The sequence below is a fragment of the Danio rerio genome, chromosome 10 (genome assembly GCF_049306965.1).
Source record: "Danio rerio strain Tuebingen ecotype United States chromosome 10, GRCz12tu, whole genome shotgun sequence".
In the NCBI taxonomy this organism is placed as follows: Eukaryota; Metazoa; Chordata; class Actinopteri; order Cypriniformes; family Danionidae; genus Danio; species Danio rerio.
In genome coordinates this window covers 16,818,386-16,841,500 of record NC_133185.1, presented here as the reverse complement: position 1 = coordinate 16,841,500, position 23,115 = coordinate 16,818,386, and positions in this window count along the sequence as shown.

Genomic DNA, 23,115 nt, shown 5'->3' with positions numbered 1-23,115 from the left:
AAGAAGAATAAATAAAAATAATAACTAGATTATTAAAGTTCGTCGAGACAAACTTTAGGCTGGCTTGAGAAAGTCTGTTGGAAATAGTTTGTTTAATTTAAACAGTTTTAAAAAGTTTGAAACGAAGATAGATAGATAGATAGATAGATAGATAGATAGATAGATAGATAGATAGATAGATAGATAGATAGATAGATAGATAGATAGATAGATAGATAGATAGATAGATAGATAGATAGATAGATAAAAACAGTTTATAGATAGATAGATAGATAGATAGATAGATAGATAGATAGATAGATAGATAGATAGATAGATAGATAAAAACAGTTTATAGATAGATAGATAGATAGATAGATAGATCGATCGATAGATAGATAGATAGATAGATAGATCGATCGATCGATCGATCGATCGATAGATAGATAGATAGATAGATAAAAACAGTTTATAGATAGATAGATAGATAGATAGATAGATAGATAGATAGATAGATAGATAGATAGATAGATAGATAGATAAAAACAGTTTATAGATAGATAGATAGATAGATAGATAGATAGATAGATAGATAGATAGATAGATAGATAGATAGATAGATAGATAGATAGATAGATAGATAGATAGATAGATAGATAGATAAAAACAGTTTATAGATAGATAGATAGATAGATAGATAGATAGATAGATAGATAGATAGATAGATAGATAGATAGATAGATAGATAGATAGATAGATAGATAGATAAAAACAGTTTATAGATAGATAGATAGATAGATAGATAGATAGATAGATAGATAGATAGATAGATAGATAGATAGATAGATAGATAGATAGATAGATAGATAGATAGATAGATAGATAGATAGATAGATAGAAAGATAGACAGATAGATAGATAGATAAAAGCAGTTTGAAAAAGGATAGATAGATAGATAGTTTTGAGGTCACAAAGTTAGATCTATTGTTAAGTCAATGACAGTCTTTTGCAATAAAAGTCTATGGGACAGTTGTTGCTAGGGTGCAGTATCTGGTAGTTAGGGTGTGGCTAGAAAGTTAAAAGCTCATCAGTGATTGGCAGTTTGGTAGTCTGAGTTAAATGAGCTCAGCCATTAGTCTGTATGACAGTCTGATGCAGAGTTATGAGCTCACAAATTTTGATCCCATGTTAAGTCAATGAGAGTCCTTTGAATGGAAGTCTATGGGACAGTTTCTAGGGTCCAAAAGTGGTTGCTAGGGCGTGGCCAGAAAGTTAAAACCTCATCAGTTATTGGCAGTTAGGTAGTCTGAGTTAAATGAGCCCAGTTAGAAGTCTGTGTGACAGTCTGACGCAGAGTTATAAGGTCACAAAGTTTGGTCCAATGTTAAGTCTATGGGATTTTTCCGACGGTCCCGGGACGTTTTTCGGAAAATCGAAAGTCGGATCAGTCGGAAAAGATATGGCATACCGAGTCAGAATAGTTTGGAGGTCTGGTGTGAGTTTGGGGGTCATAGCTCGAAAGCTCTAGGAGGAGATAGATTTTGAATTTTAGTCTCAGAAGAAGAAGAATAATATATAAAAAAAATAATAAGTTTAAATAGGATTTCAGTAGTCTGGCTTGTTTCTCAAGCCAGCCTAATAATAAGTTTAAATAGGATAACAGTAGGTTGGCTTTGACAAGCCAGCCTAATAATAAGTTTAAGTGAGATAACAGTATGTTGGCTTTTCAAGCCACCATAATAATAAATGATTTCTTTTAAATGTAGTAATTACATTTTTACAGTGTATAATATGTAAAACGTGATCTTATATCAAAAGCTGTAACGAGACAGAGAGTGAAAGAGAGAAAGAAACACAATTTTTGTCAATGTGACATGCTAAATAACAAGCTAAAGCAGCAGAATTATTTCAGAATGTGTTTTTCTTTTCATTTTAATCATGTTTGCATAATTTTCAATTGCAATACGGCATTAATATATTTTGCCAATCACCATACATTTAATTTCCAATGTTTTCAAAGATTTTTGCTTGGTAACACTTTATTTTGATGGTCAATTTTAGTATTAGTAGACTGTCTGCTTAATGTCTGTTGATACTGCTCCTTCAGCAGAGATTGAACTGATTTTAAGAAACTTTGCAAGTACATGTCAAGTTACACTAACCCCAACCCTGACCCCAACCCTAACCGTCTACTTATAATCCAACCCAGGATTCATTCTGATAACGTAGTCCCATGGACATTTCTGCAGGCCACAAAATACATCGAGGGAGGAACGTATTTTTGCAGTTTTTGTTTTCACGAATTAGTGAAAGGCCGCTGAGTGCTGTTCGCGCCCGCTGTTCTTGTGTAAACGCTGTCGACCTGCCGTCTGTCTGACTGACTGAAGAAGTGGATGACTGACTATCCCAATTGATCGACTGACCCACCCTCCTCCTTCCCTAAACCCAACCAATTTCATTGATTGACCCACCCACCCGCGTACTTCCCTAACGACGATTTACAAAAGCAGTCCAGAAAAAGAAAAGCCTCTTGTCTGATTTTTTACCACGTTTTCAGATTTTACCACATTCTAACTGTTACTCACTCGTTCATTTTATTTTTTGAATTCTGTTTTTGTCTTACCTGATTTCTGGAACCGCTTTCCCCCGGACTTGAGGTACAGTGGTACGGTTTATTTCGATACGCCTTTTGACAGTGGAAACAGCCAAAAAAGCGTACTGAACCAAACCAAACCAAACCATACCGTACCACTCAGTGGAAATGGGCCAAACGTGGTACAAAGAAAGAAAGATAAAAAATTACATTTCTTACTCAAACACCTCCCATTAGTATTGTACACATAGACATCACCTATATACGATATAATTGCAGGTTAACTATGTTCATATATAATAAATTTAACTGTGGGTTTCCTCCGGGAGCTCTGGTTTCCCCCACAGTCCAAAGACATGTGCTATAGGTTAATTGTATGAAGTAAATTGGCCGTAATGCATGAGTGTGAATGGATGTTTCCCAGTACTGCATTGCAGCTGGAAGAGCATCCACTGTGTAAAAAAAATATGCTGGATAAGTTGGCAGTTCATTTCGCTGTGGCGACCCCAGATTAATTAATAAACTAAGCCAAAAGAAAATGAATAAAAGAATGAAGGAACTTTAACTATTAAAAGCGATTAGTTAGTTAATTAGCTTACTTTTTTAATTACCTTACTTTTCTAGATTGAATTGTAATGCTTTGAACAATAATCAATGTGAAAAGTGCTATACAAATAAACTTATATATTAAAAAAAAAAGTTAAATCGAATCCTAAACACTAGGATTCGATTTAACAAGGTAACTATGACTGTTTCAGATTAAACTGAACACATTTTTATAACCGCTCACCAGATATTTTACTTTGAAAGTGTCATGAAACAAGCAAGAAACAGCGCAATATCATTCTTAATGACTCTGGGTTGTACTGTACCTCATTTGGGACTTCTCTTGAATTGAATCTTCTTACACTACGTTTTGCTGACATTGCATTTACTAGGTGTGAACGGTAATGATTTCTTGAGCGAGGTGAAGCCTGACCGAGCTGTTAAAAGAGCAGAGAGCTTAGCCGGGTCAGCCGCTGCTTAACTGGATTAAGAGTCTCTTATTGAGTTTAATCCAGTCCCTGCTGGAGATCACTCCAACTTAATCACATCCTCTGTGTCCCACCGTCTGCTCACTCGGGTTTACAAGGAAAGGATTAAATGGAGCAGTGGGATCAAGGGAAGACACCAGTGGTCTATCGGTGTCAAATATGCAAATCAGGTCAGTGGCGAAGTGCAGAGTTGTTTGTAAATTTGGTCATTTCAGTGGATTCAAATTCTTCTGTCTAAACCCCTCGGGTACAACTGATCCACTCAAAGTAGGATTTGGAAGCATCATGTAAGAGCATAGGAGGCTCTTATGCATGTTGCTTACTGTATGTGCATCTTGAGATAAGGGGAGTGAGATTTTCCTACACAGCTTTTATTAACTGATCTCTGAAACACACACTGCCAAACATCTCTCTCACTTGGGTTTAACTACACTAATTTAGCCATCAGTGCATGAGCACATTCAGTCAAATGCATTCATCAATAGATAGCACCTCAATATGTGGAAAATCTTGTGACAATGTGAGTCTAGATTTTTCTAGAAAGGTGTTACGCAATTAAACAGTCTTATCTGCCTTTTCGTTAAGATAAATGCCCCTGATTAGCTTTCTAAAGTGTAAAATTATAATGGCATTTTTAACAATTCAAAGATTTTGAGAAGTAGATTGCCCAATAACTTGGCCCTGCTGTAGAAACCATGCACTCAACCATGCACTCAACCAGCACTCAAGAGCACAATCACAGTGCAATTATGCCCAGCTTTGGCAGCATGAGGGGTGGGTTTGTCAACTCCAACTAGTGTTACTATGTGAAGTTTATTCATAAACAAATTTCGAGAGGATCATGCTTATGATTGTTCAGCTGTTTCAACTTTAGCTAATGACTGATTATCCTATCAGACGACCCTTAACTCACTATAAATAACCAGACTTTCTCATCTCAATATCTTCGTCTTGAAGAAACCCCCCCCCCACCCAACCCTACTTTCCCTCCTTTCAAATGGGCGTCTCGGTGGCCAGCGATTAGCGCTGTTGCCTCACAGCAAGAATGCCCCTGGTTTAATTCCTTTCCAAACCAGACGGCATTTCTGTGCGGGGTTTGCTCGTTCTCCCCCGTGGTCGCGCGGGTCCTCCGGTTTCCTCCCACAGTTCAAAAACAAGCACTCTAGACAATTAATCAAAATACATTAGCTAAACTCTGAATACACCTTTCAGCATACATATCCGACACCTAACTACAACAAGCAAGAAGGGGAGTCATCGAGATCTACCTGAGCTCAAACTCCCCTCTCGCCTTGCAACGGGAGGGAGCCCAGGGCTCGAGGATCTTATAAGCTCAGGGCTCTCTCCCAGGACAGCATGCCAAACTTGCTTTACTATCAATCATCAGCTAAGTGTGAACTCTTGAATACAATTAAAAACAAATACAACACACATTCTTATTTAATCATAAGAACAGTTGCATATACACTACTTGACACAAGTCTTGTCGCCGATCCCAGTTGTAAGAGCAACAAAGAATAACTTGACTTCTAGTTGATCATTTGAAAAAGTGGCAGAAGGTAGATCTTTCTGAGTAATCATCTGTTACTGCATCCCAATCATCACAAATACTGCAGAAAACCTATTACAACCCACATAAGCCCAAGATTCTCAAAAAATCAGTCAAGTTTGGTGGAAAATCATGGTTTGGGGTAAAATGCAGTATTGGGGCATGCAGAGTGGATGGCAACATCTACAGCCTGAGGTATCAAGACATTTGTGCTGCCTATTTCATTACAAACCACAAGAGAGGGCAAATTCTTTAGCAGAATAGCGCTCCTTCTCATACTTCAGCCTCCACATCGAAGTTCCTGAAAGCTAAGGAGGTCAAGGTGCTCCAGGATTGGCCAGCCCGGTCGCCAAAAATGAACATTATTGAGCATGTCTGGTGAAAGATGAAGGGGGAGGTATTGAAGATGAATCCGAAGAATCTTGATGAATTTTGAGAGTCCTGCAAGATCGCTTTATTTGCCATTCCAGATTACTTTAATAATACGTTATTTAAGTCATTCCAGAGATGTATAGATGCAGTCCTCCAAGCTCATGGGAGTCATACACAATATTCATTTTTTTTGACTGCACCATGACTTCCTGTTCTATACTGTACATTATTTCTGTTAAGTGACAAGACTTTTGTCTAAGCAAAGTCACACCTACTGTTTTAAATAATAAAACATCAAGCATGATCATATTGTATTTAGGTCAAATAAACATTATCTAGAGGCCTTTGCCTTTTATATAAGCCACTTTTGATACCAAATGATCAACTAGAAGTCAAGTTATTATTTGTTATTCATTTATGCGACAAGACTTTTGTCAGGGAGTGTACAGTCCAATTCACTCATTAGCAGACTCTAGCTCAAAACAAAACTCCAAAATCCAGTTATAATGTTACAACACAAGATCCTCTAAAAAAGGTACAAAATTAAAAACTTACTTTATTCATCCTTTAAAGATAATTGTTTGTTACATATGTTTATTACATAATTGTTTATGTAATTATTATTTGTTCCTAATTCTGAAATTTTGAGAAATAGACCGTCCATATAATGTAGCCCTGTTGTACACACCATGCACCAGCAAACAAGAGGACGAACGGTTTGCCGTCATGCCCAGCTTTCGCAGCATGAGGGGCGGGTAAGTGAACTCTAAGCGCCTGTTCATTAGTTGGCTCGGAGTCGGCAGGAATCGGAGCGCGGCTTCACTTCAATAAGACAAATTTCCAGTGCGTTGTCCACACGGCAGCCGGGGAAGCCAGATGGAAAAGAATGATAGGGCCGGGAGTGGCGAGGTTCATCAAAGTCACCTCGCACTTCACCAGTCATTTTTCAGCCACTGAGGGGCCGCGTACCTGGAGCCCACCTGTGAGGTATATTGGACAAATTGAAAGACAACATGTCTCTTTCATATTTCACACACCAGTAGTTTTGGAGAAGAGGGGGGCTGGGGGCAGAAGGGAGGGTGTATGGGGGAGTTGCTCAAGGGGGGGCGAGATATGGTCTGTGCATTCAGAGATGTTATACATTTACAATGTTTGCCCTCAGCAGGATACATCCAACCCCCAAACAAAACCTGCCATCTTAACCAAAGCCACCATTGGAGGGCCTAAAACAAACCGCCATAAATATTTCATACAGTTCCCAAGTGTTAACAGAGCTGTAGGAAAGCTGTCAATACTTTTCTATTTCCTAATTGACATTAGGCCTTTGGCTGTCACCAGGCCATCAACATCAACAAAAAAAAAAATAGAAGGAAACCGCAAAAAATGCTGTACAAACCTTTAACTAGCTGTTTCTATCTAGGCCTAGACACAGTTGGAAATCTTTTTAATTATCTGATATTTAATGCATTGATTTAGATGTTTTGATTATGAAGAAAATATAAAGAGTTTAAATGCAAAACCTCAAAAAGCCATCTGATGTTTTCTTCTAAAATTAGCATTGTGTGTGTGTGTGTGTGTGTGTGTGTGTGTGTGTGTGTGTGTGTGTGTGTGTGTGTGTGTGTGTGTGTGTGTGTGTGTGTGTGAGTGTGTGTGTGTGTGTGTGTGTGTGTGTGTGTGTGTGTGTGTGTGTGTGTGTGTGTGTGTGTAGACTCAGTAATTTTACTTTTATAATGACAAATAAATTATTTAAATTGCCTTTAAAATGAAATAACAGAACAAACATAGGAGGCTGACAAAAAAGATCATTCTAGGAGAACATTTCAGATGGCATTTAGAGGATTTTTGCATCTAAACTCTTCATATATTTGATATGAATACATATGATATAGCTTATGTTATGTATATCTTATGATATAAATACATTTCTTGAATAGTGAACAGTGTTTTATAGTCAAAAATAATGTGGCTCAACAAACATGCTGAAACATAGACAAGAATCTTTAATATCTCAGTTTCATCAGCAAGATCACTTAACTTAAAGACTTAAATATACAGTATGTTTATTTGCATTTGGTTAACAGCTACTAATTTGTTTGATATAATGTAATATTTTCAATTGTACCTAAATCTGCAGATTTTGAGAAATAGACCGGCCCTAAATATAGCCCTGTGGTACACACCAGGCCATAAAATCAAAAACTTATGAGGCCCAACTAACATTCACAGTCAAATAATGAATCATTGATATTATATCCTAAATATATCATCACAAAATTATATAGATTTACTCTTTTGAAAAATTTTGTTTATATCATAAAATGGTATGTAATACAACACTTTTGCTACACTGGTTCTCAACCACACTCCACAAAGCTGCATATTTAGCTTTCACACTAGCACTTTTTGTCCGCATCCAGGTTCGTTTGACATCAGAGTACAGTATGGTTAGCTAGTGTGAACGTGTCTTCTGAATTCGGGTGCACACCCACGAACCGTACTCGAGTATGCCTGAAAGAGGTGGTCTGGGGTACGGTTTCAGTGAACTCTGGTCCAGTTCACTTCTGGTATGAATGCAATCGTACCAAATAACAGAAACCAGCACAGTAATAATGTCTCCTTGTCTCCTTCAAAAACAGGATAGTATACTATGAGCAGGGATAAAATCAGCCAGCGCAGTCATAGCTCCATAGTCAAAAGTAACATTTTGTGTCTGCCGGTTTGTTAACTTGCAGGCATTTTCCCGCACGTGAATTCTGACTAATTGAAAAGCAGTTTAGGAAATATCAACAACAATTTTCAACAACATCTGGCCAATGACAGACGTGGATTTTGTCAGATGACTGCATTGTGGTTCTTTGTACCTGGTTCAGACCAAAGCAATTAGTGTGGTGTGAAAAGGACCCAAAAATGGCAGAAAATTCTACAATGTATCATTTATTGCCCTTGGTCTAGACCAGGGATGGGCAAACTTGATCCTCGAGGGCCGGTGTCCCTGCAGAGTTTTGTTCCAACACTAGTCAAACACACCTGAACAAACTTGTGTCCGAAATCGCCTACTATTCCAGTAGAAGCTATATTTCAGTTTAATTCTATTAAATGACCATTAGAAAAGTATGTTCAACATAGCATGAATGTGAGTAGTATGAATAGAAATCTAATTTATTGGCCCAATTCTTGCCTACAGTTTTTCGAATACTATAAATTCAGACATACTACTCGGATCACATACTATTTTTAATTTATTTTTTAGTTGAGAAGTATGCAATTTCGACCTCAGCCATTGTTTTATTTATTTATTTATTTTAAATACCATTGCCACCTACTGGCGTGGCATTCAAAATACTTAATTTTAAAAAAAATTTTGGAAACACACGCATAACTTTTTTGAAATAGTAAAGGTAAAAATGCTATATGAAAATGAGCTATAAAGTGTAATGTTTTGAGATTGCCACCTACTGGCCTGGCATATACAGCAAACAGTCATTGTTTTGGCAACACTCATCCATACGTACAACTTGTCCAATTTTAGTCCAACATTGTCATCTAAAAATTCTCCAAAAAAAAGTAGTGCCAAAGAATGCATAGCACCCCCCTCTAATGTTCAAATGTGTGCCATCGATCAGAAGGTTATTGTATTTAACCCATGACAACAGCATTGGCTCAATCTCTACAGCCTAACATTTTTGCACTGCTATGTCATCTATGTCATCTATTGTACTATTTAAAGGTAGTCAGATTACTGAACATAAAAACAACAATAGTTGACTGGTGGAACATATGTGCTCAGACACGTTTGGGCTGTGTCCGAAATCTCCTACTATTCCAGTAGAAGCTATATTTGAGTTTAAATCTACTACATGACCATTAGAAACGTTTGTTCAACATAATATGAATGTGACTGGTAGTTTTTTGAATACTATAAATTCAGACACACTACTCGGGTCACATACTATTTTTTATTTATTATTTAGTAGGGAAGTATGCAATTTTGAACTCAGCCATTGTTTTATTTATTTATTTTTTAAAATACCATTGCCACTGGCCTGGCATGTACAGCGTTTTTAATCAGTTTTTGCGAACACGCACAAAATTTTTTTGAAATATTAAAGAGAAAAATAAAGTCCCTGCCTGAGGTTAAGACCTTGTATCAGGTTTGGCTGGTTAAAGCGATCTACTCGCAGTAAAAATAAGGGTAGAAATCCATGTTATTTACTTCCAGAAGAAAGTTGAAATTTGGGGCACATAACTAGAGCTGTAAAGCTTAACTTTTTGATCCTAGGTGAAAAATCTAATCTGTTGGAGATGTCTATGGCCCCATTTACACTGTCAGGTCTTGATGCCCAATTCCGATTTGTTGCTTATATGTGATTTGTTTGCCTGTCTGTTTACACGTTGTTTTAATTGTTACCCATATCCAATTCATGCGTTTACACTTGCCATACAATTTACGATGTTGGGCATGCATAAACGCGGGTTCTAGCATTTGTGCCACACTAGCCACGATGGTAGAAATTGTCTTGTTTTTAGCTCTGCGAAATATGCAAAGTGTAGTATAAGCAGTGAATGGTTCAGTCCAGATTTACCCCCAAGCAGTTTATGTAATAGTATGGCCCTGATGTGTGTGTGTAGTTGAAGATGTAGCCTTTGCCTGTGTGCGCACTGGTGTTGGAGAGAATAGAGTTATTCTTTATGTAGCCCATAGTGGGTGTATTAATAGCGACGAAAAGCAAACAACACAAAGTTCCCCCAACTTTAAAATGATTTTGAGGCGGAGGTGGGAAAGGGCCGTCATCGCAGCTTGCGCTTATGGTGTATATGCTGTATAATGTCCTCCACCATTCAGAGGAATTTGTGGGTACGAGACAGATCTCAGGTCTGGTGGGAGCAAATTGTGGCGACTGACCACTTTCCTCCTCTGTGTTTTTTCTGATGTTGTTCATCAGAAACATGTGTGGCATCTCCACACATGCTCTCCCTTATATGGCATTAAACCGTGGAGAAGCACTACATTATCGTAAGTTTAATTATGTACAGAACAGAACGCCTCAATAAATCTGATCTGCCTGTTTACATGAGTCGCAGTGTCACATTTACGATCTATATCTGATTTATTTACACATATTAAGGAGGCCTGAAACTGATCTCTAAATATCCAAATGCATGCGTTTTTTCATGTTTACACGGTCATAGAACACATCCGATCTGTGTCACATATGAGCCAAAAAATCGCAATTGGCTCACATTTAACTGGCAGTGTAAACGGGGCCTAATAGATTAATAGGTACCACAAAAGTCCACAGATGGGGGTGATCAGCAGAATGGGGAAGTCCCCGAGTAAAATGAGAAAATATGATACACCGGTGTTTTGGAATATGGAAAAATGGCTTAACACTGTTTTCATCTGTTTCTATATTATTTGTTTCTATTGTATTTATGCTTGTCTCTTTTATTACTGTTTATGTTAAGCACTTTGGATTGCCACTATGAAATGTGCTACATAAATAAACTTGCCTTGCCTATGTGCACAGACACTATTGGGCTGTGTCCAAAAAAGGCCTACTACTGGAGTGGGCACTACATTTGAGTTTGAATCTACTACATGACCATTAGAAAAGTATGTTCTATATAGTGATCAGTATAGTATGAGTAGTATGAATAGAATTTGAACATACTACATCTGCCATTTGTCATTATAATGTGACCTACATCTCTTGACACTTGGATTGAATTCATGAATTCATGGCATCATGGGATAGTGTGGCATCCGTCAGATGAACACTTCAGAATCTCGCCAAAAGTAGTAGGTCATTCAGGTACTTCTTGCCTACTGTTTTTCGAATACTATGAATTCGGACATATTACTTGGCTAGCATTCTGTTTTTTAACGTACTATATAGTAGGGAAGTATGCGATTTGAACTTAGATATTATATATATATATATATGTTTAAAATACCATTGCCACATACTGACCTAGCATGCAGAATATAGCGTTTTTTGATCAGTTTAGTAAAAGTAAACTAAAGTAAACTTTGGAACACGGGGTTTCAAAGTGTAGTGCTTTTTTTACAAAATGACATTGCCACCTACTGGCCTGGCATGCCAAATACAGCAGGGATTGTTTCGACAACACTAATCCGTACGTATAACTTTTCATACAATTTTAGTCCAACGTTGTCATCTAAACCTTCTCACAAAAAGTGCCAAAGAATGCATAACACCCCCCTCTAATGCTCAAATGTGTGCCATCCATCAGAAGGTTATGGTATTTAACCTACCTGGACAGCTTTGACTCAATCTCCACAGCCTGGAAGTTGCCTGGATTACCTGAAGGTGCTCAGGTTATCATCAAGCTGTGATGATTCTCAGTGGTGTCAGAGGACCTTTGATTGTAGTCTGCACCTCTGGCCCGCCCCGGGCCTTTTCCAGCCATCATCAAGAGCAAATGCCAGCAAGACAATGGCACATACAGAAGAAAACACACACTTCCGCGCACACAAAAACAGACATCCGAGCAGCAGCCATCACTCGCTGGCTGTCAGCGCGCCGCATGCCGGATATGCTCCATGACACAAAGATATCAGTTACACGTTTCTCCCAGCTTGGGTTTAAACCCACATAGACCACATGGTGAGGGCAGCCTCAGATGTGCTTTACTTTGGAAATGTCACTAATCCATCAAACGCTGAGAGTTCATCTCCTCGCCCCACATTGTCAGAGGATGTTTACATGTAGCGAATATTAGCGTAGCTGCTGGGGAGATCAGCGGATCCCGTCCAACTTCTGACAAACTATACTTCCATACAGTTTGTTTTGATCATTTGATATGGAAATGGTGCAGATTATCCAATATGCTCCATAAGCAAACAAGGATGTAATGGCACGGTTAAAGAGATAGTTCATACAGAAATCATCATTTACTTGGCCTCATGTTGCTACAAAGAGTTTCTTTTGTGTGTTGAACATATACAGTGGAGCCAATTTGCGGATGAAGAGCTCCAGATAGTGATGGAAAAGCACCATACAAATTTGACCATAACTGATGTGTATGCTTTATTACAACTTCAGAAATCATTCAAATAATCAATAAAATATTAATCCATTGATTTTTTTTAAATCGACATAAACATACATGTTAAAACTAGCATAAAAAGTTGAGTAAAATTACAAAGAAATTTAAAATAAATATTTGTAAAAAGTGTTAATTATAATAAAACAATATAATCTAATTGAAAATATTCATATTAATATTCATTTTAAAATATGAATGCTGACAAAAATTAAATCCTATAAAAACAAGACAAAAACCACATTTAAAATATTTAAAACTATTAACGCTAATGACAAAATAATAACAAAAAAAAAACATTAAACCTACACAGATATGTTAAATAAATTATGTTATTTGAATAGTGTTTCTTAAAATGTTTCTTTAAAAAACTATTACTTAATAAAAATGTTACAAAGTCATTGTCAGTTCAAATGACCCAAAAACAGAAGAATATTATTCTAATTAAAATTTAAAAACTGTTCCTCAAAAACCCAATTGACTTCCATAATATTTTCTATTTGTAGCAATTTGAGCATTGATTTTTGAATATTCCTGTAAAAATAAAAGTTATCAGCTGATTGTCATGTATAATGTTTCATCTATGTTTTAGTCTAAATTAAGTTTGTTGGTATCAGATTTGAGTATGATCTCTATAGCATACAACCTTTCTGTCACTGTTTAAACATGAGCTGCATTCCTGGATCAATATCTCCACATCTGAGGATAATGACTCTATTGGCCAAAAATCAATTACTCTCGTTATCTCGTTAACAGCTCCAGCCAATCAGAGCTCATCATGACCTCAAACAAGATGCCAGTTTCTGTCAATAATTATAAGAGTGTGTTTTCATACATAGCTTTTCATTTTTCAATTACTTCTTGTGTCAGATTCCTGGGTCTTTCTTTCACCTTTATAGAACACCTTGTTTGTGCTTTTTTTGAGCAGAAAATATAGCATAAAATGAATAACTGTAGTTCACAAAACAATGACATTGAATCACTCTACAAATGTGTTTTTCCAAATATAAATCATTTTCTTTTTAAAAATTATTTTATGGCATAAATAACTATATAAAAACCATTATGCCGTTATTAATTGTATTCATTTTATTATTATTTTATAACATACAAATAATTTAAACAATAAGAAAATCACCTTTAATTCTGGAACTTTATTTTTGGTATTTTGGAAGTTTTATTAAACAACAAATCATTTAGCAGAATTTACAGTTCATGTTGCGTTGAAAAATGGCCAAAATAAAATCTAAGTTCCCTGTAGCTTAATTAAGCTTACCTTTTTTTGTTTTTCTTGGACTCTTTAAAATAAGTCACAATGGTTCACATCCATAAAATCTTTTTTTTTCCTGTGCATTAAAAGGTATGATATTTAAAGGGCTCTTCAAAAGTAAATAAAATTTATACGTATTGATAAGTAAAAAACAATAATAAACCATATTTTACTATAAATCATAGTCCATAGTCCAATAATGCAATAATACACACTGTAAAAAAAATCTGTTATTTAGTTTTGTTGTGTTTTCCAGCCGCTGTGGTGCCAGAGAAAAAAAAAAAAACAGAAAACACTGGCCGTTTAATTACAGACATTTGACGTAAAATAACAGACAGTAAATTACAGAAATTTACCTGAAACTAAAATGCAAGAACATTTCTGTCATTTAATATCTGCTATTTTTCAGTAAATGTCTGTAATTTAACGGCTGTAATAAACAACTTCATTCATTAATTTTCTTGTCGGCTTAGTCCCTTTATTAATCCAGGGTCGCCACAGCGGAATGAACCGCCAACTTATCCAGCAAGTTTTTAAGGAGCGGATGCCCTTCCAGCCGCAACCCATCTCAGGGAATTAATAAACAACTTATTTAACATAAATTTTTTTTGTGGCCCCACAGTTGCCGAAAAAAATAAGTAAATTAACAGATTTTTTTTTTTTTTTTTTTTTTTTTACAGTGCAGTGCACATATTTACAGTTGAAGTCAGAATTATTAGCCCCCTTGGATTTTTTTTTTCTTTTTTAAATATTTCACAAATTATATTTAACAGAGCAAGAAAATGTTCACAGTATTTCCTATAATATTTATTCTTCTGGTGAAAGTCTTAATAGTTTTGAATTTTTTTATAATGATTTTAGGGTCAAAATTATTAGCCCCTTTAAGCTATATATATATATATATATATATATATATATATATATATATATATATATATATATATATATATATATATATATATATATATATATATTTTTTTTTTTTTTTTTTTTTTTTTTGATTGTCTACAAAACAAACCATCATTATACAATAACTTGTCTAATTACTCTAACTTGCCTAACTTACATTTGCATTTACATTTAGTCATTTAGCAGACACTTTTATCCAAAGCGACTTACAAATGAGGACAAGGAAGCAATTTACACAACTAAAAGAGCATTAATGATAAAGTGCTGTAGGCAAGTTTCAGGTATGTAAAGTGTAAGAAGCAAAACATCAGTAATGTTTTATTTATTTTTTTTTTTGTAATACAGTTAGCGGTAGAACCAGAGAGGAAATTGCAGATTAACTTTACCTAATTAATATAGTTAAACCTTTAAATTGCCTTTTAAGCTGAATACTAGTGTCTTGAAAAATATCTAGTAAAATATTATGCTGTCATCATGGCAAAAATAAAAGAAATCAACTGTTTAAAAAATATTCTATTAAAACTATCATGTTTAGAAATATGTTGAAAAAATCTCTCAGTTTAACCGAAATTAAAAAAGGAAAATAAAAAGGGGGGCTTTTTTAATTTCACATTGAAAAATAGATTTTTTTTTCATTTATTTCAAAACCCCACAATCATTTTCAAAATTGTTTCTTATGTGCTCTACAGATTACAGATATACAGATCTACATTAATTTGTGATTGAAGTATCCATTTAATGCCTGCTCCTCCTGCTTTGCAAACACACACACAAACACACACACACACACATACAGATGCAGTCTTTCTACCTTTTCCCATTGTCTTTTATCCACACACACACGCACACACACACAACAAAAACACCAAAACAAAATCCATTATTGTCTGCCAATGCCACCTGAAGGCACGTTTGACATGTACAAACTGTTGCCGGAGGGCGACGGCGAGCGCTTACATTTTTTTTTCTTTCTTTCTTTTCTTTCCCCCCTTTTTTTCTGCGGCGTGAAGGTTGAGTTGAGTCATTTTGCACCCAATTACACCGCAGTAAATTTGTCGGATGGTTCTTGTCGCGCTGTATTGATCCGCCGTGTCACCTTGAACTTGTTTATTGACACATCGAAAGTGGGGCCCCTCGATTTAGTGCCGCTCAATTATGACATTCATATGACGTGACGACATTTCGCTCGCCGTTTTCTCCATCACCTGCCATCTTCTGCTGACCTTTCCTTCAGACAGATGGCAAAAGCAAAAAAAAAAAAAGAAGACATTAGCACATGTTTCATATCGGCCGTCCGTACAGATTTGGTAAGTGAGAGGTACTTGTTCAACAAATGGATTTTCAATTTGATGCTTTTTTTTTTCTTTTGGGGGTCAATGTAAAAATCAGTCAGAGAGACAAACGGAGGCCGTGTGAGTGTGGAAAGTTCTTGTCCTGTGTGTGTGCGTGCGTGCGTCCGTGCGTGCATGTGTGTGTGTGTGTTTCCAGGCACTCCACGATCAAGGTTTATATCACTGTCGGAGAAAGCCGAAAGAAAGTTTTTCACCTTCAGAATTTAATTTAGCTGAAGGCCATCGCTTTCATTGGAGAAAACATTATGAAGCAGTGCCATCAGATACCAAAGAGCTGCAGCTTCTCCTGCTGTTGCTGAAGTGTTTAATGAACAGTGGGTTTCATATACAAGGGATGTGTCTGCATTAAATGAAATGCACACAAGGGATTTTCTATGCGTTACAGGGACTTTGAATGCTTGATTCTGATTGATAACCATACTAAGTTTACAAAGTTAGTTCCAGCAGGTCATGACCACATTACTGTTTGATATCACTATGCTGAATGATTTTCAGCTATTTTATTTTTATTTTAACTACAACGGTCTTAAATCAAATCAATACAAAACGAACGGAAGGCTTTGGATAAAATAAGGAACTAGTCCCACACATATTACAAAAACCTGACAAATGTCTTGAAATACATCCTCGCAGTGACCTTAGGTGTGGTAATGATAGTAAAAGCAGAATAATTGACGATGGGTCATGTAATTGACCAACTCAGGTGTGCATTAATTTTTGCTTAATTTGATTAATTATTGATTGGTCTGAATGGGATCGCGACATTTCTAAGATATGTGTTTCCCAGATAACAATCGCTGAACTTAAATCACGGCCGTACTTTGAATCAGGACAAATATACATACACATCAATATTTATTCTTGCTTGTCATTTTTTGACAGTTTGGCGCCATCTTGGGACTGAATATTATGTAGGTTAGTGTGTGATCCATACAGCCATTTTTGCAACATAGGCTCATTAGAAAAAAAGTAGCAACATTTCTGAAGATTGCGAATTATGTAGCCAGAAGTACTTGTCGCTGCATTGCGTCTTTAAAACTAACTGTACGTATGAGGCTGTTCCTTTTAGCGCTACCAGTTGACCGCTTACCTCCGTATGGCTTTCCTGCTGTTACCAATTTTATCAGTAGCCATGCAGGTCTATTATAAAGTGGACACTGACAAAGGAGTACGGATCCAAATGCAGGTTCATTAACGCCTTATTCACGCGGGGCTTCAGCGCTTGACTGAAGGCGGGTCTGAAGTTGGGGCTGAAGTGATCGTCATAGAAGCTTCAGCCAATGACATTCAGTCAGCAATAGGCCACTGTCTAGCTGGTGTATTTGCATACAGCAATCTGATTGGCTGACGCTTCCGTCTGCGCTTGAAAAGTTGAGCTAGTCCCAACTTCTGCAGCAAGCAATGCCTCTGAAGCGGCACCGACGGATCCACAATGCAGTTCGGCAACGCCTGACGTCACCCATTCAAAGTGAATGGGAAGCGTTGACGCTGACGCCCCGTGTGAATGCGGCATAAGAATAGTCAGGCAAGCAACGGTAAACACAGGGGCAATCAGATGCACATAGGCAAATCCAGAGTCATGGTCAGATAACAGGCGAGTGGTTAAAAGGCAGGCAGTAGACAGAAATAAACAATCAACGCAGCGTAGGTCAAACACGGTAAAGGAAAACGCATTGTAATGTTCACAATTCAGTATGACAAGATTTAGCAATGAAGTGTGCGGGTGTGCTGTGTATATAGTCCTTGTAATCAGTCCATAATGATCCTCCAGCTTTGAGTGTGTGCAATCAGCGAAATCTGGAACAGGTGCATGTAAGTGGTCCATGACTGGAACTAGGTAGTCCATGTAATGGCGCATTTGTAAGCTGTTAGCTATCTGCATATTTACCAGTGATCTGCCATGCAGGATTAGATCACTGGTGATTGTGACAGGCGGACTCAGAGAGGAGTTGACCATGTTGACGGGATTCAAGAACGGTTCCAGAAAGCAGGTAAGACAAAACAGAAGACAAAAAATAAAATAAACAGGATGAGAGTGTGGTAAAATCTGAAAACGTGGTAAAAGTCAGGCGAGAGGTTTTCTTTTTCTGGATTGCTTTTTAAAACACTATCGGTTGGGTTATGGGATGTAGGTGGGCGGATTAATCGGTGCTTTTAAAAACACTATTGGTTGGGTTTAGTGAAGGAGGAGAGTGGGTTAGTCAATCTGTCAGTCAGTCAGTCAGTCAGCAGCCTCTGGTGGATATACACAAGAAAGGCTGGCATGATTGGCACTCGTGAGAGAAATTTAAGATATCAAAAATTGAATTCATGAAAAAAAAAAAAAAAACTCCTGGGATGTATTTGGCGCACTCCAGAAATGTGTATACATATACATTTTTTAGAATTAGCCTAGGTTGTGTTTTTGACTTTCTCTCTGCTTTGTGATTAATGGATTTTTAAAAAACTAATCTTAACAAAGTTTTGACTTTTTTATGTTTTGTGGCAAGTATCCATGTAATAAAAGCTCTATTTTGCATTGGCCTGCTGAAGCCTTTTATTCTGTGATAACAACCGCCTGATTAACCTTATCCCTTACTTATTTCACAGACTACAACTGTAAAAAAAATCTACTCAAACCAAAACACTAGTATAAATGCATGTAAAGTATGGACTTTAAAGTCCACATGAAATAAAAAATGCATTGTTTATTTTGGTAGCGCAAATCATGGTCTTAATCCATGCAAATGAGCCCATTTTGCATTTGTAATCTGACCGTTTGTTTCCCTTTTGAAATGGCAATCATTCTCTGATGGTATCAGTTTGACTGCTTGGGTAAAATATACTAGGTCACGCCCCTCCAACAGTTAGTTTGCTGTGAGTGAACAATGAAAGGATTGCAAAACTAAACTCCACCCCTACTCAATATTCTGTTTTGGTTGACATTACAGTGCTCAGCATATTTAAGTACACCCCTCACAAATCTCTCTTTTAAATTTATATTTTTAATAGGAAGCTATACGATATTATATTTGTGCATATACATTACATTAGCCAGTACAGAAGCCAAATCTGAAGCTTATCTAACAAAATAACTTAAGATAGTGGTCCAAAAATTTCTATGTTATAAAACATAAAACAACTTTTAAAAAGAAAAAAAAAATCTAAAGAAGCAAAACTTAAAATTTTTGAAGGTAATTTTTTTTCAATATTTTGCTTGAATTTAATTGTATTATCTTTCAATTTCTAAATATGTTTGGGGACTAAAATATTATTTTAATAAATATATTTGTTTAATAAATCTGTTTTGTTTAAATACATCAAAATACATTGCCTATATTCACTGAGAATTGGATACAAAGATTAATTTTCAAAATGGGGTGCACTATATGCTGAGCACTGTACATCATTACACTGAAGTAAAAGCCTGACTCAACTTTAATGTTTAAAATACAAACATATAATGACAAAGTATTGGTTTCATTTTAACTCAGTGTAACATAAGGAAAGTACATTTACAGTTTTTCTCAGTCGCTTTGATGCATTTCTCACAACACTTTTTACATTTGCACAACAGTTAATGCATTTCTCAAAACAATTAGTCATTTGTGCACATCATGGTAGCAGTTTCTCATTCCTTCCAACAAATTGCAAATCCTTTTGGACATGCATCAATTGCTTTCATACAACTCTCTGCTGTTTATAACATTATCATTTGCTAATGTCATGTCAGTCAAAATCAACTAAACTTGTGAATGCTGAATAGTCATTCCATATAAAACTAATAGTCCTCATTTCATTACTTGAGTCATTACATACAAAAATGTTGAACTAGTTGTCAAAATCTGTCTAGCAAATTTTATTTAAAAAAAAAAATTAAATCTTTATTTTTCTAAAAATGTCTTCTAAATTGAACAATTTGATGACTGATTTGCAGACCTGTGTTGTAGGTTCAGTTCCAATTTATTCTGCAATATTGTTTACAGTTGTGCCCAGCTGTACCCAAAGGAAGCTTATGCTTGTTGTAAATAAGGGTGTATTTATTCTTTTGCACAATCCTGTGAACAAATTAGGATTGCAACAAGCAAATGCAGTAAAAATGTGAAACATACATATTCAGTGTCTTATACTCAGATACCTCACTAAATGCAGGGATGTCTAACTTTGCTTTAGTTTTCAAATGGCTGTGCAAATAGTAGAAAGTGCTGTCTTAAGCATTTTCAGGAAGTGTCACCAAAATCTGACTTTTTTGCATTGAAAAAATGTCCAGAGTAAACTGACATAATGAAAACATGACAAAGCCATTTGACTATCTTGTTCATAAACAATGGTGTCAGGACTTATCATTTTGATGACACTGACACTTTGATTGACATGAATATTTGCTTTTGAGGAATGAACTACCCATTTTGAGCATGTTTTGCAGTTTCTACTAATTGTTTTGAGAAATGCATTAACTGTTGTGCAGAAATGCACTGGTGTTGTGAGAAACACACCAAAGGGACTGAGAAAAGCTGTAATTTGTATTTAATTATATAAATACAATTTATATGTATATATAAATATATATATATATATATATATATATATATATATATATATATATATATATATATATATATATATATATATATATATATATATATGTGTGTGTGTGTGTTATGTATTTAACACATCCATATTAATTATAGAAATAAGCACTGGTTTGGAAAATAGATCAAATATTTGGGTTTGCATCAGGATATGGGTCAAAGAAGAAAAGTATAATAAAGTTTTACATTTATACCCCATACATTAGAATATGATTTGTATGGTGCAACCTTTTTCATGAGCAATACAATTTTACATGACCATTAATTATTTAATTATTTTTATTTTTGCTATATAACAAAAAAATCTTTTCTGCCATATTTAGTTCAAGATCAAGTTGTTAACTATTTAAAACATAATACAATTTAGTATAAGTACTTATTATTTTAAATATTTTAATATTTTAAATTCAGAATAGTTGCTGTTGAATTTTTACATTACACTTAACAACGATGTAACATTGTTTCAACATTTTGACACTTCATCCTTACAAAAGTTATTTGAAACATTAAAGAGGACACATTACTTGTATTCTACATGTATAAAATCATTTTTGTCCATTTAATTTAATGTGAACACTATAATGGGACGTCCCATCATCGACCCATGTACAGTTTTTAAGCGCAATAATAGATATGTGTCCCGCTAACAGCCAGTTTCCCTCCTGAGATCTGCTGAGGTCAGGCCATGTTTGGAGCACTCAGTAGTGACCACAAAGGACAGATGCTGAATCCATCTGCTGGTGCTCGGGGTCAGAGATCACCTGTGAATTTTAGATTGGACTCCATCCATCAGCTTTATGACATTGATGTGCCGGTGTATGCAGACAGGGCAGGGACTGCAGTGGCCCTTATGAGATGAATCAGTCAGTAAATAAACTGAGTATCAAAAACTCATTAGGAGAGAATAAAAAAAAAAAAAAATCATATTAATTTAAATGAATTTGACACTAAAGATTTTTAAAATGTGTCCTTTCTATCTTTTAATATATACTTTATATATATACTTTATTAATATATACTTTTTTTAAGACATTACAGTTTTCACAAGCAAGTTTTCTGCATAATATTAATTTGAATATTATTGTCATTCATTCATTTTTCTTCGGGTTAGTCTGTTATTTATCAGGGGTCGCCACAAGTGGAATGAACCGCCAACTATTCCAGCATATGTTGACCTTATACACTTATAGCGCATGTCTTTGGACTGTGGGGGAAACCGGAGCGCCCGGAGGAAACCCATGCAAACACGGGGAGAACATGCAAACTCCAAACTCCACTCTGAAATGCTCACAGCAAGAAGGTTGCTGATTCGAGTCTAGGCTGAATCAGTTGGCATTTCTGTGTGGAGTTCTGTGTGGAGTTTGCATGTTCTCCCCATGTTGATGTGGGTTTTCTCCGGATGCTCCGGTTTCCCCCACAAGTACAAAGACATTCGGCATTGGTAAATTGTGTTGGCTAAATTGTCTGTAGTGTATGTGTGTGAATGAGTATGTATGGATGTTTCCCAGAGATGGGTTGTAGCTGGAACCCACTGCATAAAACATGTGCTGGATAAGTTGGCGGTTCATTCATGTGGCGACCCAAGATTAATAAATGGACTAAGCCGAAAAGAAAAAGAATGAATGAAAGAATAAGTTTATTGCACTTACACTTTTTTAATTTATTGCAAGGTACCATCATAATTAACCACCATAATACACCAACTCAGACAATATATCACTTTATTATATTAAAAATCTCAATAAAAGTCGATTTTTCAATCTTTTCAAAGTTTAAAGTCGTTGGAAGAAGGATCAATGTCCCACAATGTAATTCAAAAGCATAAATAAACAGGAAACCTAAAAACATGATTCCCAAAATATGGAAAAAATGTTTGAAGTCACTACCAGCATATCCATTACAATCTCAATGCAATTCAAAACTTAAAAAACAAAAATTGTACAATCACATTTGTACATTTTATTATCATTTGCTCATCCCCCAATGATGGGTAGGGTTAGTGATGGGGATTGCGGGGCACACCTCCTTTGATAAATGGTACATTTTCATTCAAATGAAATTTGTACAAATAAGCCACTTTTCTGACATTATGTAAAATAGTTACATTGAAATTGAGCAGGAATATTGCACAAAAGACACAACAACAAATGTTACTTAATTTTTAGTATTATTAGTAATATTTTTATTCAGTTTAAATGGTGTAATTCAACCAACACAATCCCATGGCAATTTGTAACTTTTTGATTTAATGGCTAAGAATTCATACAATCTCCTTTGTACAATTTATTTATTTATATTGCATAACAAGATCAATAGCATACAAAAAATAAATTAATAAAATTACAGGGGATACATAAATTACAAGAAATTCGCAAAGAAAATGGATTCCAAAATTGCATACACATGCTGTTTTATTTT